The sequence below is a fragment of the Rhinatrema bivittatum genome, chromosome 3, assembly GCF_901001135.1.
Source record: "Rhinatrema bivittatum chromosome 3, aRhiBiv1.1, whole genome shotgun sequence".
Taxonomy (NCBI): Eukaryota; Metazoa; Chordata; class Amphibia; order Gymnophiona; family Rhinatrematidae; genus Rhinatrema; species Rhinatrema bivittatum.
In genome coordinates, this window is record NC_042617.1 from 279,329,303 (window position 1) to 279,343,138 (window position 13,836).

The following is a 13,836-nucleotide window of genomic DNA, read 5'->3' on the forward strand; positions in this document are numbered from 1 at the left end:
TGTTGGATTCTCATCCGCAAAACGTCGGACAAACAAAAATCTGCGGCAAAACATTTTTAGTTTTGTTTTCTGGTGCCAACATTGCCAATATAGCTTTTGCCGCTACAGACACGTAACAATGCTTAATGTATATCACACTTTTCTGGCAAACAGTACATGGTACAGACATAATAAATGTATATTTGTGTTCAGTTTGTTAAAATCTACTTGTTTCACTAAAGGTTGTGGAGGAAACAAAATGTTCCCAGAAATCTATTTACCAGTGTTACAGGTCCTATTTCAGCCTTATAGAAGCAACCTGAAGGTCTAATTTTTACAAAGGGACTTTAACATCAGAGTCCTACTTGATTTAGAAAAAAAATAATAAACTACTTCAGAAAAAAAATAATAAACTACCAAACCCACAAATACCCACATTTCGTCCTTCTACAAGGAACAAATTGGTCACCTAGTGATGACACAAGAGTGCATGAAAATCAGTACAGAAAAACATATTGGGGTAGATTTTCAAAGGGTTACGTGCGTAAGATACGCACGTAAGCCCCGAAAAGCTGCCTCTGCGTGTGCCGACAGCGCGTCTGTTATAAAATTGGGCGTAGATTTGTTCGCGCCGGGTTGCATGAACAAATCTGCGCCTGCGCGCAGGTTTTAAAATCTGCACCATTATGAGCTGTGTGACATTATGAGATCATCAGTTGTGTGATATTTTATTCCACTATAACAGTGGATACTGCTTCTGGAAATCCCATTTTCAGGCCAAAATATTCTCAGTTTTGAAGTCTGTTTCTAATGGAAAAAGTGAGTCTACAAAGCCCTGTATGATGTATTTAATTAATTTATATTTTTATTTATTTATTTATACTGCTTATGGGCTGCACAATCCAAAGTTTTTATGCAGCTTATAATAAAACTTGCATAATTACAATATAATAATGCACAATTTAATGACAGACCTGCCTTTCCAAATCCGAGCTCAAGGCCAATTACAATCTGATATAGTAGGTAGTTCCTTGATCCAATCAGGAAGAATAACTTTCAAACCTATTCGCATTACTGGATTTGCACGCAAGTGGACACATAGAGATTTATCCTAGTATTTTTGTTATGAATCCTCCTGTAGCGGTGCTATGGGAGGCTCCTTATCTCTTCCTGGAGGCCGCTCTGAAGCCAGGGTCTTGCCTATGAACTATCCAGGATTTGCTCCAGGGCCTGGGAGGCCTCGATGTCCTTGGGGCCTGGCTGAGGCTTGCTTGGGTCTGCATGGACTTCCTGGTTTGGGCCATGTCCTTCTCCCTAGGGGCCGGCCTGCAGCACTTCTCCTCAGTTATAGGGCCAGCTAGGTGTGGCCCATCCAAACTCCTCCCAGGGAGTCTCCTGTCTGCAGTCCTATAAAAGGACTTCAACTTCCAGTCAGCTTTGCCTTTGCAATGAGCCAGTTGTCTGAGGAGCTTTTCCTTCCTTTTGGACTCCATATTCCTGCTCTTGCTTGGTGTTCCAGTATTCCAAGGGATCCCTCTTTGTTTTATCTCTGCTGTTCCTGATCCCGGTCTCTGATGTCCTGATGTTCCTGATGTCCTCCATCTCTGCCCTCCTGATGTTCCAGAAGGCCTGACGTCCTCGATGGCTAGAGGTCCTTATGTACCTGATCTTCCTGATGTCTGTTCCTGCAATGTTCCAGCTCCCCGAGTCCTTCAGATGGTCACCCCGAGGGTAAATCCATTCCTGTTTCCAGTCATTGGAGCCTCTGCCAGCTGGATTCTCCTTAGGCTGTGTAGGGCGCGTAGAGGACAGGGTAGAGGACAGGGTGGTCCGTGACCAGCCCATTGGGTCTGTCCTGACTAGTGGGCTGTGTAGGGCACCCTGAGAAACAGTGCTCACCTGTCTTCGTCTAAGTATTCCAAGTCCATTTCGTCTTGTCTGGATTTCCCAAGGTCCGTAAGAATTATCCTTGCCTCGGACATTTCTCTTGCCTTGAGACTTCATCTTCTCTAGTCTTAGATGCCTTCTATGACCGGAGTTTCCATCTGCTCACCTTTCTGGATGTCGATGCCTTGTGTTCTACTCCTGAGTCCTGAAGCCTTCGTCTCAGCCTCCAAGCTTCAGCCCTTGTCCGCCCTCATCTCTTGTCCGGCCTGCCACCTGTGCTGCTCCCTGCAGCAGGTCCGAAAGGACTGGGAGTAATTGGAGGACCACTCAGAGACCAACCTTGCGTGGTTGGCCTCATCCAGGCATGCAGGTCGGCAGGGGCCTGGTCACCTCCAACCCTAGACGAGGTCCATCTTACCGTAAGGGGCACACATCTCACCTCTAGCGCTCCCAGCCAGTGGAGCGCAACAATTTTATAAACTGTGCAGCGGGTTGCTGCACAGTTTATAAAATACAGTGTAGTTCAGCTCTGAAAGTATGCACATACATTTTAGAACACAAAATATTTGAAATGCAATGAAAATGTTTAGTTTCTCAACCTATTTTATAAACATATGAACATATATTTTACAAACAAAAAAACATGTATGCATAAAAACCTGATTTATAAGCAGAGGCAGGTATATTTTTAAATGTGAGCATACTTGAAATCACAATATTTCCACCAGTCAACCCAGTCCATTTCACCCAGACCCTCTAATACTTCACTCTGAACTCCCCGCAGTTCATCCAGACCTCCCACCCAAAAATAGCATAAAACAGACAAGTCTGATTTCATTTGGTGTATAATTACTCAAATAAGTTGGTAAATGCATTCATGTAAATCTCCTATAAAATAGCAGCTTCCATGGATACCTCTTGACTGCCCCAGAACGTCCCTAGATCTCTCCTTTTTTGTGCCGGTAAATGTGTGAGCGAATCCAAAAATACACGCGTACTTTTGTTTATACAATAGCAGACATGCAAATACAGGCTATATATGCACATATATGCTAATTTTCCATGCATAACTCCTTTGGAAATGTACTCAGTAGTTTTGAAAATTGCCTCCTAAGGTTGGTTTGTATGTGCATGCAGAGTTAGGGGAAGGACCAATTAATCAGCAGCAACCAAATCAAAACTGAACTGCAGAGACTAAGTGCTCAGAGCAGAGCCTGCCAAACAAAAAAAAAAAGGAGGAAGGCTCTGTAGTGGAACAAAATTGTGAACTGGAAGAGAGGCATCAGTGGCTCATAGAGTACAACTGGTGCTCTACAGCAGACCCCGTTATTTTGTCCTAATTTATATTTTGCATAGTTGATCTTTGTCTAGTTTGAAGACCCAAAATTTCTAATATGATCCTTATATCCCTTTGGCAAAGCACCAGGGTAATGACATAGAATATAAGAACATAAGAAATTGCCATGCTGGGTCAGACCAAGGGTCCATCAAGCCCAGCATCCTGTTTCCAACAGAGGCCAATCCAGGCCACAAGAACATGGCAGGTACCCAAAACTAAGTCTATTCCATGTTACCATTGCTAGTAATAGCGGTTGTTATTATCTAAATCAACTTAATTAATAGCAGGTATAGGTAATGGACTTCTCCTCCAAGAAATTATCCAATCCTTTTTTAAACACAATATCTTAATCCATCTCAATAGAAGTTGGGGAACAGTGTCAGAAATGCTATTTTTGCTCCACAGCTTCCAGTTTCTGTCTTCACTTAACTCAGGAAACCTGAGGAGGAAATATTTGTTTTTATTATAAGGGAACTCTATCACAGTTTTAAAACAACTGTGGGGTATTCCTTTGTTCATGTGGAGATGCTCAGTTCAAACTGCAAAGCTGTCTATTCACTCTCATTAAGATGGCTTTATTTCTGATAAAATATGACCATTTTTCTGCATTGTCTCTCATGAAAGAAATTCTTCTCATTCAATTAACAATTCTACTGGGTAGGGTTGCCAACTGGCTCCAGATTTTCAGGACGAGTTGATCCCGTCCTTGTTTTCCCCCATTGCATGCCGGGACTTATTCTGATTTCCCTATTGCATTCCCTAAGAAAATCAAGACTATAAGTAAGTACCTGCATGCAGGGGGAGTAAAACCAGGACTGGATCAACCTAACCTGAAAATCTGGAGCCGGTTGGTAACCCTATTACTGGGTGGATTCCATTTCCTTCAGCTTGTAGAGGTTTGTGTGTGTTTGTATATGGATAGACAGATAAAGATATACATATATAGAGAGGGATAGATATATAAGGAGAGGATACGTTTCAAAATGATCTAGCTGATTACCTAAGGAGTTAGCCAGCTAGATCAAAGGTTGACATTTAACCACGCACCATCACTAAGTGGCTAAATATAGCCACATAGATTCACTAGGAGGTTATATTTAGCCACTCAAATTCTGGGTGGTTCTAGAGGTGTGTCTGGGTTGGGGAAAGTACCTTAGCCAATTAATACTAATTTTCAGCAACAATGGGCTAAATTCCACAGTTATCTCAGTGCACAAGTAAAGAAGCATTAAATCTAGGCAGCTAGGTTGCTGCTGAAAATATGCTTAAGTCTAGAAGGCTAGATTGCCTCTGTGCATTTTAATGAAAATTGCTCCAAGCCCATCATTAAATGATGGCGAACCTAGATAGTGGGGTGTAAACTCATTCTCAAGTTCACTCCATTTCCCATTCCCTATTAATCTGCCTCACAACAGGCACCCTATGGGACCCCCTAACTCCTAATATGTCCCCATCTTGGGCTTAGTGGGTGGTGGGGCTGCAGGTGTGATTGAGGGAGGTATGAATGAGGAGGTGTGAGTGGAAGAGGGTGTATGGGGATAGGGAGGCTCCCTTTCCCTTGCACTGTTCCCCATGTTCTCTCTCTCCCCACTCTCATCTCTTTGTCCCCCACTATAGTCCCCCTTTTTCCACTCCAGTATCTACCTTGCATCCAGCAGCTGTTTTAATTGGTTGGCTGGTGAGTTCTGGGTTCCCTGCCAGCTGCATCGCACCATTCCTACTCTGGCACATGTTCTTCAATTGCTGGGGCTGGCTTTCATACCAGCTGTCGGTCCAAGAAAACAACACGGAAGTTGGTCAATTAAAGTCAGGAGGCAAACAACCGATGAAATTGACCAATTATTAAAAAAAACAATTTATAAATTTCTTTATTAAATCGTCAACAAAGCGCCTGACTCTGGCCAAGTTTCGCCCTCTTAAAGGGCTGCTTCAGGGGCTTTCTAATTATTGCTAAATCAGCAGTATTGTTGCCGATCTTCTCTGAGAGAGAAATATTATATACAATTATCAAATGGCTTAAATGCTACAAATATGTCTCCCGTGTCGGCTCTGTTTTTCTCATTCAAAGTTTGAAATGTTCTTAGTGAGTTCACGTTCCTGAGCGGCAACAATTAGGTAAAGTGACAAATACGGGCGCTTTGTTGATGATTTAATAAAGAAATAAATTGTTTTTTATAATTGGTCAATTCCATACCAGCTGTGCCACTCCATACTGCTATCTGCTGTGTCCTCCAGATGCCTGAGCTCAACACCAGCTGCAATGCTCTGTGCTGCTTGGTGAACAGCATGTACAAGTGCATGCTATATGCTGTACGCTCACGGATGGTGCCTGCCATTTCTACAAACAAACCATCTGTTATATATAATCGGAGATACACATATATATACTGCATGCATACACATACACCTGAACATATGTATGCACAGTGATGCATTTTCAGCAGGAAGCAGAACACTCGACTAACTGAACACATTTTGGCTGGCTAAATTAAATACATTTTCAGCCGAACATAACCACAGAGGTTTAAATGAAAATGAGTTTTAATTTAGTCACCCAAAATCTGAATAGCTATAGACCTGCTGTTGCAGCACCTTTAGTTTTAGGAACCTAAGTAGAGCATCTAGTGCTAAATATCAGTGCTAGGCACCTAACTTCCCTCCCTGGACCAAGCCCTGACCTGGTGGCTGGCCATATTTAGAGCAGCAAAATGTAGCCACTGTTTCCCAATCAGTTTTCAGTTGGGCTGATTTAGACCTAACACCTCAGGTTAGGTGGCTAGATCATTTGAAATTTGACCCCTAAACAAAACTCAGTGGCTAGATTTTGCCACTGCAGCAGGAATTTTTCAGCCCCTTAATTAGCTGAATAGATCCCACTGAAAATCCACCCCATACTTACCTTCCTTAATCCTATTAGGCCAACATGCCCGTCCTCTGAAGCCAGTGGTGCATCTGGAGCTATCTGATAATTCAGCACTGCAAGATCTTAGTCCTTGATAATGGAAAATGAGTGGAAGAAAAGATGATGGATCCAGCTCTTCCTCTATCTTCATTCTGCACAGGAAGAGAATGCATGAGTCTCATGGGTTAATCATTCATTCTAATTTTCTGTTTTTTTCTAGTTTACTGCTGGTAAAAGGTGATCTGGATACTGAAGTCCACCAATTTAATAAAGAAAGTATAGCACAGGCAGCAGCATTAAAAACATTTTTTACAACATGCCCTTTCAATGGACCTCCATTCTGCTCTAGAGAGACCATTTCTAGGGCTGATTGGGGCATCCAGGCTTCATGCCCATTAAGCCCTTTGTCTGCTGAGGCTGCCAGTTAGGATACCAATTAGCATCAATTACAATGGAAAATTTTAATAATGCGGTTATTTGACTGAGAATTGGACTGAGATCTTCGTTTCAGATAACAATTCCATCCAAAGTTAATATCCCAGCTCCTCTAATTGAAAACTTTCCTTTGCTGTGTCTCGGATGAATGGTAGATGGATTGTGAAATGATTTAAATTGTTTTCATTAATTAACACTGTTTATGTATAAGATATGGAGTGTGAATTCACAGAAAGACAGAAATGCAGCCTGAATATTTCACTAGCTGCTGATCTATGTCCTCCTAGAAGTATTCTCTTAGAGATATATATTTCAAGGACTGGGTGTGGATTATATGCACATACTTGTATGTGTATATGAGCTTGTGTGTGTGTGTATTTATTGCACCAACAACCATGCTGTAATTATCTGCGTTTCTTATCTATTAGTGTCCTCAATTCCATTTTGATATGGAATCCAGACAGAAATTCTTGTAAGGGCTGAGGATGAAATACGGAAGATGGGCAATGGCTAATTTGAAAGCACATGACTGCTTAGTTCCAAAGGATTCCTTCTGTTCTGGCAATCATGAGGCACAGATATTCTAAACTGATCCATCACAAAAAGTTTCAATGCAGGGTTCAGCAAGAACTCAGACTGATGTCAAAATGATAACACCCATCTCCGTGAGTATGAGAAGACACATTGAACAGTGAGCTCTTGCTTCCAAGGACAGAGCTACTGCAAAGTATTCTTTTGCTTCTATAGCTAGCAGACACTTCCTAAATTGAATGTATTATACAGTACATAGACAAATTATTGGCTAAAAAGCCAAGAGTTCCTTCTAATTTTCGTCCTTAAAGTTAAGACAGGGATTCCTGGTGCTGGCAGCTTGTTTCACCATTCTTGATGCCTTCCACTTCAGCCTCGTCCTCCGTGTCCAAATACCAACTTCTTTTTCTTTGGTATAGCCCTTCTGCATTCGTAAGAGTTGTTGTTTTGATGTTACTGAGATCTATTGACTCGAACTTGAAAGAAAAACTTAAATATCGACCAAATCCATCACCGAGATGATACAGAGACTCCAAAATGGTAACACGTAACTTTCATGGAAGAAGAGAGATAAAGAGATTTCGCAAAGAATCATGAATGTTCAATGTTAATTCCTATGTTGAGACTCTGCTTTGGTCAATGGTACCATTTGCACTATTGAAGATCAAGAAACCAATATGGTTGTTTTCTTTCTTCTTGACACATCAAGGCTTGTCAGGATTAGCCTCAAGCTATGGGACCTTGTACTATATGCATATTGATGTTTTCTCTAATCCCACAAATCAGACACATAACAAAAAGCATTCAGAAGTGTATTGAAGACAGGACTTGATGTGTTCTGCCACCTGTTGGGATGTAAAACTAGTATAAAGCTAAAACATCATACCAAAATGGATTTGATTCTTCATTGTAATGCGGATCCACATTCACCAGTACATGTTTGCTCAATTTTTTAAAATTCCAGTCTCAAAGGATTCTTAGATTATAGCTCTGTTTTATCAATGGGACAAATATCATTACAAATACCAGGAATTTTTGGAATATCCATTTAGCATTCCACTTGTCTTATCCACCAGAAACTAGTCACTCCATCTGACAGGAAATATTTCTTCAGCCCCAGACATGAACTCTGTCTCTCTTGGAAAATTGAGTTTACTTAAAGCTGCCAAAAAGATAATAGACACAGAATTGCAATTCAGGTTACACTTGCTAATGCTATCCTGGTACCTCATGAAGTCTGCACTATTCTTCAACATGATTAAGAACTCCATTTGCTTTGTTGCTTCCACTGGGCTCAGGATACAAAGCTCCTGAATTGGATTTCTGTGTCAGCGTGGAATTCTGCTTCCTGTTTCACACATCTTTGCAATGAGGTCCCTGGTCTCTATTAGCATTACAGTAATTATCATTAAGAGTGCTGAAAGGTTCTTGGACAGCAAGCCTTATCTATGTTAGCAAACTAGATGTTCTAAGGTCTCAGGAAAGATGTTTGTCTTTGCTATGGTTTTCTTTAGTAAACTGTGGTGGGTGAGGTGGTTGTCCTCAACAACATCTATGTGTTCTGAAATATAATGCTATGCACATTTAAAGCACAAAGTGCCAACAAACATTACAGAAAGTGTTGGAGAAGTGACTAAATTCTTGCATTAGCATATGAAGGCAAACTATTGTTACAGGGGAGGGTGTATGTGTGCGGTTGAATATCTTAGTCATGTAGGAAAGGAGGTAATGCAAGGTTAAATGAATGTTTCATTGAGACATTAAGAGGGTGAGATAAATGTACAGCTAAGAATCATTGCTTGAAATGTATTCCAACTGAGATTCAGTATTTCCACAGCTAAGCTGAAAAAGTTAAAAATGGCACTTTTATACTGTAGCTACAACTAGAACTCTAAAGGAATCACTTAACTCCAAGTCTCAAAGGACAGGATACCGTAGTCTTGTTATCATTCCCAACCCAAAAGTACTATGAGGTGTTTAGACTTGTTTTTTTTCAAAAGGAAATAACTACACATTTCAGAATGGTTTGGGAGTGAACCAGGTTCTGGAACCAGATGATCACTTCTCTTACAAATTAATTTTTTTTTTGAGATCTTCATTCCTAACTTGTAATTTCCAATGCACTCCAGGACTTGTAGTTCAAGCAGCACAAGGATAACAGGACTAGTTTGATCACTATACAAGGTAATGTAGAAACATATCTGATTATCTCAGACTACAAGGTCCAGGATGCATTAAAAGAGAAATTATAAAAACAAAGACTGGAAGCATCTTCTTGGTGCTCGGAAATCAGTTATCATCTAATCACAGATAAGAAAGTCTTTGTTAGTCAGTGCCAGAGCACTGGGTGGACTGGATTCATGCTTTCTGCATCCAGAAAACTCTGTATAGAAACAGAATCATGCTTTCAGGATAAGATTGTAAAGAACAGACTTTCCTTAAAATTCTCCCAAAGAACCTAATTTCCTAAGCAAAATGATAGTTCAAAAAGGAAGAAATAAACAACCTTGCAAACAGAGGTCAGGGTTTCTGGAGAGTGTAAATCTTGTCTTCACACATTACACCTTCATCTGGGCTGTAAGAGGAATGAACTACCTGTCATTTCAGCCCTTTACTATACACGTAATTTCCACTGCAGTTGGTTCCAGTGTGTTGTGTATATGTTTATATAATCATTACATCTGTTTCACAGTTTTTTCTGTTCTTTTTTAATAGATATCCTTTTCTACAATAAAATGCATTTACATACTATTCTCTTTAGTTCTCTATCATTTCCTTTGGCGGGACAAAGGTGAAACTATGTTGTTGTGTGGTCAAAATAGAAAACCTGTTGCAATGTTGATAGTTTTGGTTTGCTTTACTGCATTTGTGCCCATCATAAAGTAGACAATGATAACATCAATAACCAACAGTTTATTTTCTTTTTGCAAAGAAATTTTATTTGCAAAAATAAAGTATTTTATAATGCAAAGGACAAGAGGTGAAGGAACACACATTCTGAATTACAATTAGTGATACAAGCATGAGAAATGTTCCTTTAAAACATAGTGGGCCCAATATTCAAAGCATGTTCAGTGCTATTTAGACAGAATAAGTGGGACTTATGTAGCTAAGTAGCGGCCACTGTATATGCGCCTGTGCTCAGTGGCTGCCACTTAGCTGTATAAGTCCCTTTTAAGGCTAAAAGTTACAAACATAAAAAGTGGGCATGCACTGAGCAGATCGTAGGCAGAGCGAATTAGTCGAACAACTTATACAGTAGTTAGCCATATAATTTATAAGGCTATCTACTGATATTCGGATAAGTTTACGTCTAAGTTTAGATGCCCCATAGAGCAGGTCTAAACTTAGCCAGGTAGACTTATCCAGCGAAGTGTGCACATATATGCGTATATTCAATGGCTTTGCCATGCTGCTGAATATACATCATAACTTAGCTAGATTAGTTCTATGGAGAACTAATGTTACTTACATGGCCAGCTTTGAATATCTACTCCAGTAAATTTAGCAAACTAGATGGGTCTTACAGATCTTAGTTCACATCATATTCAATTAACAATTTTGTCTGCTGTTTCTGCACCAGAAAGAACTCTCCATTCTTCTTAAGCTGATGAGATAATAGATGTGAATGTGCATCCTTTGCACCTGTAGAAATTGGAGACCAATCAAATTTAGATAATTTCAACCACTATGTAACTAAAGCCTCTCTAGCACCTGGAACAGTCAGTATATGAGGTATTAGGTTAAGAACATAAGAACATAAGAAATTGCCATGCTGGGTCAGACCAAGGGTCCATCAAGCCCAGCATCCTGTTTTCAACAGAGGCCAAACCAGGCCACAATAACCTGGCAATTACCCAAACACCAAGAAGACCCCATGCTACTGATGCAATTAATAGCAGTGGCTATTCCCTAAGTAAACTTGATTAATAGCAGTTAATGGACTTCTCCTCCAAGAACTTATTCAAACCTTTTTTAAAGCCAGCTACACTAACTGCACTAACCACATCCTCGATACTCTCCTGCTCCCTCTCTACTTGCTTTTCCTTTCTCATTCCTTCACCACCTCCTTTCTCTCACTCCCCTCTCTTGCAACATGCCATATTTATAGTATGAGCAAAACTACACCCTCTAGCAACCCTTATGCATGGACAGACACTCAGACTTGGTATCTGGATTATAAAAATAACGATTTCTGCACTGTGCCTCCAAAGCCGGTATCTTTAGGGATGATGTCCATGCCCCCCCTCTCCCACAGCTCTGAAGAGATGGCAGTGAGGTTGAGAGCTCCAGGAAATACCATCCTTACCTAGATTTCCCAGGCAGCCTCACAGAATTCACAGCTCGGTACCGCCAGTATCTCTCTCTCCCTGGGGCCTATAGCTCCCTTCACAGTAGCTAAAAACTACTTATAGCTGTGCTGCAGCCTCACTCCCTGAATTTGACCCAAATTAAGCAGCACAAATACCAGCAATGCATAATGCAGCCATCAGTGGCCTTGCATCGGTATGCCTTACCCACACCACTTTGATTGGCTGCTACTTGCACTTCTGCCTTCAAGTATCTGAGATAGCAGGAGCAGCAAAATGTTCTCCCACCACTACCAGCTAGATGAAGCTCCCTTCTGTTGTCACTGCTGCAGGCCAGATTAAGCGCCTTCTGCCACTGCTGCTGAGGATTGAATGAAAATCAAATCAAGGGCCACCTTCAGCCCTGGGGCAATTGTTTGGGGACCCCCTAGTCTACAGGAATGAACAAGTCAATAGAGCAATCAGCAAGCATCTCAAGATCAGCAAGAATTATATTTACACAGGCTAGTCTGCATAACTCATTTCCTAAATTAATGTTTGTGAATGATAGAAATGGACAGAATAGTCCAATAAAATTGTATCACTAAGATGTGCTTTTAAGAGACCATTTGAAGAAAGCTGACCCAGTGTAGTAGCATAACAGAATAAACTGACAGTATTGTAACCAGCTTTCATAAACTCATGTTAAAACTTTAACAGGTACATAAAAATGTTTTTGTGAGTGAAATGCATTTTGATACAAGTTTTATTATTTTCTTAATGAAAATGCATTGGGGTGGAGAGCTAAGGAGAATATATTTAAAGAAAGGGAAAAAGGCAGACAACTAGTAATAAAGTGGGTTCTTTTCTGCCGGCTACCCATTAAGTTAAGACAGCAGTTTATAGTTGGAGCAAAAGCATGGAAAGTTAGGACTAGAAATTAAATAATAGAAACTAATTTATGTGTAATGCTGTTACAATTTACAAGACCTACAAAACCCCCTTTGATACAATCAGATACAGAGCTTACTGGGCTCATACCTGCTCCTCTGCAACTAACCCTGCTCTCTTAAAAATTGTAACGTTTACATTTAGAATAGACCAAAACCATTTGTGGAAAATGAGCTGTGCCAAGGGGGCCTTTTATGGCTCCTCATTAAGGGCTTTCAGGTATGCAGGGAATGTACCAATTAATCACATTTGTGAGCAGGGTGAGAAAGAAAAATCACACCATGAAAACATCTGTGGGACTGGTGCTCCTCTAACACAAAGCTCACATGCCAAGGTTATGTGAGGTGTTTCTGAGGAGAGCAAAGACAGATGGGGTAGATAGCCAAGGCTTCTTAATCATGTGTACCAAATAAGAGCAGGATCTGGATGTTTGGCCATTATTTTAAATGGCCAAATAGGTAAATAAGGCAACCGCAAAAGCCAGAACAATGCTTGTGTGCATAGAGAGAGGAATACCCAGTTAACAGTGCGCTCCGGTGGAGTGCACTGTTAACCCGTGATTGGACGCGCGTTTTGGACGTGCTAGCTTTACCCCTTATTCAGTAAAGGGTAATAGCGCATCCAAAATGCGTGTCCAACCCCCCCCCCCCCCCCCGAACCTAATAGCACCCGCAACATGGAAATGCATGTTGATGGCTCTATTAGGTAGGCGCTAATTTCTCTGGGCACCGGGAAAGTGCAGATATTAAGTCGGAGGTCCCGAAAGTTAAAAAAAGTAAAAAAAATAGAAACATTTTTTTTAAATAGGCCCACGGCTCGCGGGTCGAAAACCGGACGCTCAATTTTGCCGGCGTCCAGTTTCTGAACCTGTGGCTGTCAGCAGGCTCGAGAACCGATGCCGGCAAAATTGAGCGTCGGCTGTCAAACCCACTGACAGCCGCTGCTCCTGTCAAAAAAGAGGCACTAGGGGTGCCGGCCCTAATTAAAATAAATTAAAATACTGTATCGCGCGCACAGGAGAGTGGCCCGCTCTCCCGCGATTTTACTGTATCGGCCGTATGTGAGGGAGATGTCATCAGATGATAGAAACATGGATCCAGCTCTCAGAGCTCAGCAAGACTTTACTGAGTATGTGCAGGAGCTCCCATGTATACACATGCTTTCTCAAGAGCCTCTCAGTCTTTTCCAGAACTTAACCTTTATCAGGGATGTCAACTATCCAGGCAGGAAAACAGGTATCAAGGATGGTTAATTTATCCTGCTGTCTACCGAGAACCCTATGTACAGTAAGGAAACTTGCTTTCTTTGTCAACAGGCAGGCATAAATTAGCCATTATGCTAACTGAGGGTTGCAATGTGGAGCACTTACTTAAGACATCCTAGCCCTGATTAAAACTGTGCACTGAAGCTTCCGGGGGATGACGTCACCCACGACGGAAGCTTGAACGGCGAGCTCCGTGACTCCCCCTCTCCCCAAATCTCTTACCATCCGCCGGGGATCCACACCATCGCTTCCCTGTTTG